Source organism: Lycium barbarum, chromosome 7 (assembly GCF_019175385.1).
Source record: "Lycium barbarum isolate Lr01 chromosome 7, ASM1917538v2, whole genome shotgun sequence".
NCBI classification, from domain to species: domain Eukaryota; kingdom Viridiplantae; phylum Streptophyta; class Magnoliopsida; order Solanales; family Solanaceae; genus Lycium; species Lycium barbarum.
Window position 1 is genome coordinate 76,524,914 of NC_083343.1, and position 4,832 is coordinate 76,529,745.

At 35.9% G+C, this 4,832-nt stretch overlaps 1 long non-coding RNA gene across 1 annotated transcript; it reads right to left on the reverse strand.

Annotated features, from left to right (window-relative positions):
- Positions 1–331: 331 nt before the first annotated feature.
- LOC132602297 (uncharacterized) lies at positions 332–3,413 on the reverse strand. Its single transcript, XR_009567716.1, has 3 exons — positions 2,730–3,413; positions 1,931–1,981; positions 332–624 (listed from the first exon to the last, which is right to left on the reverse strand). It is a non-coding gene; the product is annotated as an uncharacterized LOC132602297 (long non-coding RNA).
- Positions 3,414–4,832: the final 1,419 nt, after the last annotated feature.

Here is a 4,832-nt window from a genome sequence, read left to right on the forward strand (position 1 = left end):
GTGGTTTATATGAAACCCACTACTCCCTCTCTTCTGCAGATGAAAAACTAACATCTTCATTTCTTCTCTCTTGAATTTCCTGTTATAAATCTGTATTCGGAAAAATACATAAACTAGAAACTGAAAAATAAACAAAGCAGAATCTGGAACTTATAAGAACAATATCTTAAAATGTATAAGGAATTAAATCGAGCCCACTGAATGCATAGTGTGTCCTTAAGGAATTTATTCCCCTCAATGTTGTCACACCCCGACTTTACTAGGGTGTGATGGGCACCCGACCCCATATCTGGAGCCAGGCGAACCCGCTGACTCTTGTTACGTATAGAAACCCTTGAATCAGTAAAGAAAGAATTACATAGTAAGCTCTGCAATATTTTTTTTTCTTTTCATAAGTAAGCTCTTACATCATGTAAGACTCATGACATAAAACATAATAGCATATCGGCTGCTGGAGCCGCTTACAGACTGACAACCCAATACCCATTGCTTTGTCTGCAAAGTCTCTAACATAGAACATAACATCATAGCATATACTTGGACTTGGCAATTCTCCGGGACAAGTGGAGTTCGCCATCTCCGCTGGAACATCTTTAGTAAGGTCTTCTAATCATCTGGGAGTACCTGCGCGGCATGAAACGCAGCTCCCGAAGAAGAGGGGTCAGTACGAGTAATGTACTGAGTATGTAAGGCATGAATAGTGACATAATAAAAGAATATGCAGTATGAATAATAACGGAATAGACATATGGAGCTTATCTTGGAACAGAAGTAACCTGTACATATGAATGCCTTTCTGCGGATGCCATGCATGCTTAGTTTCTTTTTCAGAAAAACGGTGCTTCTTATTTACATGTACAGAAAACAGAACATTTCAGAAAACGGTGTCCTTTATTTACATTCACAGACGCCGAGTACATCGGCTCTCCCACCTCCCTCCCTAACAGTGTCCCAACATATTATATATATATCACATATACAGATGCCGTATCCGGCTCTCCCATATCCCGCGTCCGGGCATCCCGCGTCCGGGACGAAATCCAGCTGAATCAGGTGGTGATATAACAGTGGCCCTTCCCCTTTCCCTATATACATATACATATACATATTCACATTGATATACATATGTCATACAATTAGCATGCATGAGAGCCCAAAGAAAGTCATGTGTCCATCGGAGTGACGTAAGGTCGGTGACCTCCGATTACGTTATGGAATAATCATGGTCACTTTGTCTCACCTTGAAGGAACGAGTATTTTAAGTCGAGACTACCAACGGAAAATAGCCTTAAGAGAGAGCATAGAATGAAATCATGGGCATTATATCCGTCAATTCATATGCTTTGAAGTCTTTTAGAACTAGTGTCATAGCTACGGAATAAAATTAAGGTTCAAGAACTAGTATAACACTTTCATATTCACATTGGATTTTTATCTCAAGGCTCTTAGTCGTGGAATCATTCTTGTCGTACTTATCATAGGCATATTCTCTTTTCTGACATCATCATTATCATTATAGTCATGGAAGTGTTCTCGTTGGGATAGGTACAGTACTTGTCATTTGGTAATGGAATAAGGATCGAAGGTTTCTTTTGGATTCAGCTTCAAAGTAAGTCAAGCGGAACAATAAGGTAAATCCGGGAACCAGTGGGCCCACCTCGGATCAAATGAGGCGGCGTACCAAATTTACATATGTTACATGTCATGGCGTTACTTGTGAGGGTTTTAGGGTAGTCGGGTCCTATTTATGCGAGTTCTAGAGGTTTAGGAAATTCTTCCAACATTTTGCACACTTTTTAATTCAATTCTACTGAATGAAAAAAGGGAAACTTTAGGCGCCGATTCCGGAGAATAGAGTTGTCCCCGAGGCTCGTATTCGACCTATTATGTCTAAGACATGCCAAAGAAGGAAGGGTGAAGCCTTACATACCTTTTCCGCTCCTTTTGCTTCTCCAAACTCAAGCTCCAAATTCACCAAAATCTACAAATTGGTCACATTTACCAAACCTTAATTAGAGCATTTAGAAGTGGGATTTTAAAGTAACATTTGTCTGCCGAAATTTCGGCAGCATTTCCCCTGTAAATACATCGTCCCTAAGAATCTATCTTGGCCAATTTCAATCAACAACAATCCGGGAATTCAACCCGACCAAACTATCAACACAATGCCAACAATCATACCAACAATTTCAATAATTTTACTCAAAACACCTTCTAACATTAATAACTCGTTTCACATAATTCAACGGCGTTTTGTTTAGATTCCAACCAACTACCACAACATAATCCGCAACCTTCCAAATTAAATGAAACATCAATAACACATTTCTTACCTTTAACTTCAAGAACCACATCAACAATCTACACGTCGACGACTTCATTTCAAACTACCAAACCATCATTTTCATCATAGAATCCACATTAACAACAACTAGAATATCAAATAAAATCAATTTACCATAGCTACCAAAACAGCCCCTTAGTCGGCCACAACTACATCATGCATATTTCCATGGATTTTCATTTTTTTTTTCATGCATTACAACAACAACCAACCTACTACATAAATTTAGTTCATTATACTTACATTCAACAACACATACAAGGCCACACACACACCATGCTCGGCTACAATTTCAACATCCATATTTTCTTATGAATTCTATTCTTTCCCACATACTACAACATACCAAACCATTCATAACACAATCAAGGAGATGAATTCTTACCTTTCCTTCACAACTTCTCAACTTAGCTAAGGTTGGAGTTTTGCACCAAAGAATAATTCTCTTGCTTCAACAATTATACCATGTTGGAGAGCATCTTTGAATTAGTAGAAATACTATGAGAAATAAATTTTTGGGGCAAGATTTTTGGTCTTTTCTTTCTCCTCCTTCTTGGCCGAATTGGCCCCTCCTCTTTCTTCTTCTTCTATATTTTTTTTCCCTTTCTCTACAACTTCTTGATTTAAAAAGATGACCTCTCCTATCTATATATATACTTGGCTTCTTCAAGCATGTGAGAAGCACATGCTCTCTTTATTCATTTTTTTTTTCTTCTTCTAGAGCTTTCATCCTTTTTCTTGAATTCTCTTAAATAAAAGATGACTTACTTGTTTCATTTTACCCACCACTTCTTTATATATACACTTAGGCCCCTTAAGTAAGAATGTGGACACTTGGCCATCCTTTCTTTCTCTAGAGAATTCCCCCCTTTTTTTTTTTTTGAATTTTTCTTAGAATAAAAGATGACCTAATATCTTACCATGTACACTTTGGTCCCTCAAGAACTTTCTTGAATGCCTTGTGAAATTCCCATTTTGCCCCTCGACTTTCCTCAATATTACCATTTACCATTTTGAAATTTCTCCTTTTTGCCCTTAACCTTTCTCAATATTTCCGTCCAATAATATTCATAAATGATATTCATAACTAACTTGTGCACAATTTTTTTTTTTGAAAATGGTCTCGCCTTTAACTTTCCACGACGACTTTGAAATATCCAAACGTGCAAAATACGGGCTATAACAAATGTACCCGGAGGTGTTGGAATATATCCTCCCAGGATAGAATTATTTACTCACCGTTGTAGCGGTACAACAAACTCCGGTGACAGCGAGCTCACTCGACGGCTGTCAATCACACGAATATTTTATGAAGTGCAAGAAGAAGAAGAGAAAAGAAGATCAGAAAATTCATTCAACACGAAAATCTGATGGAAATGAAGTATTTATAGCCAACAAAGTAAAGGAATGAAAAAGTGTGAAGCCTATGAAAAGGTGCAAAGGACCATTTCCCATTCACACCTATTCATAAAATCCTAACATTTCCTCTCCTCTTGGTTCTTCCACAAAAACACACACAAGAAAAGACATCTAGTTTGTGGTAATTAAATTTCATTTTCTAGTGAATCGAAATTCCATTTGGGGTTATTTTTCGGTGGTGAGTTCAATTATCTTCTGCTGCACTAAAGGTACGCAATATTGTTCTCGCCCCGCGATTTGTTCTTACGTTATGAGTTAGGTTGCATTACTTAAACTTAAACTAATTTGTAGTTCAAATGTTAATTTAATTATTGCATATTCTTGTAATTATGATTAACAGAATTCTTCTAATTAAAAGGCATCCTAATAACTAAGAACCTATAAATGGTTAACAAAATTTTCAATATGTACGTCATTTAAAATGATAAGATACAAATAAATTACAATATCAAACATTTCTAAGATTTGGACTATATTCCACCAGATGAATTATATGCTGCACTTATATATCAATGTCGACAATAAAAGTTTGATCGTGATAAAGTTATCAAAGTGATAAAAGGAAACACACACGTAGAACATCGTTTAATTTTGGGTGAGATACACTAACATGACTTATTCGAATCTCATATAATAAAATTTTGATAATTAACATACTATATAACTAATTCGACTAAATTTATCAGCGTTGCATATTCAGAAGATATTGGATTCAGTTATTGTGTTAATAATATAAAACAAAAAATATTTTAGTTTAATGTCAGTTACTATTTTTCAATAATTTTTTTCTTATGTACATTTTATACTGATGCGATGTACACGTGCAACATATTTACGCTAAAACTTGTAAAGTTTAACCAGAGTGAAAGTCCCAACATTGTACTTAAACCAAAAAGGTGCGAAAGAACAACAGAAATGTCAAGCGTAGAATAATCGCTCTCTTACTCCAATTATAGCTGATTAATTATCCTCCCCCACAAAATTAAAAAGAGCAATTATCAAACATTTTAATTTTATTCTCACATTTAACGGGTAGAGCAAACAAGTGGTCCAAAAAACAAGTCACTTT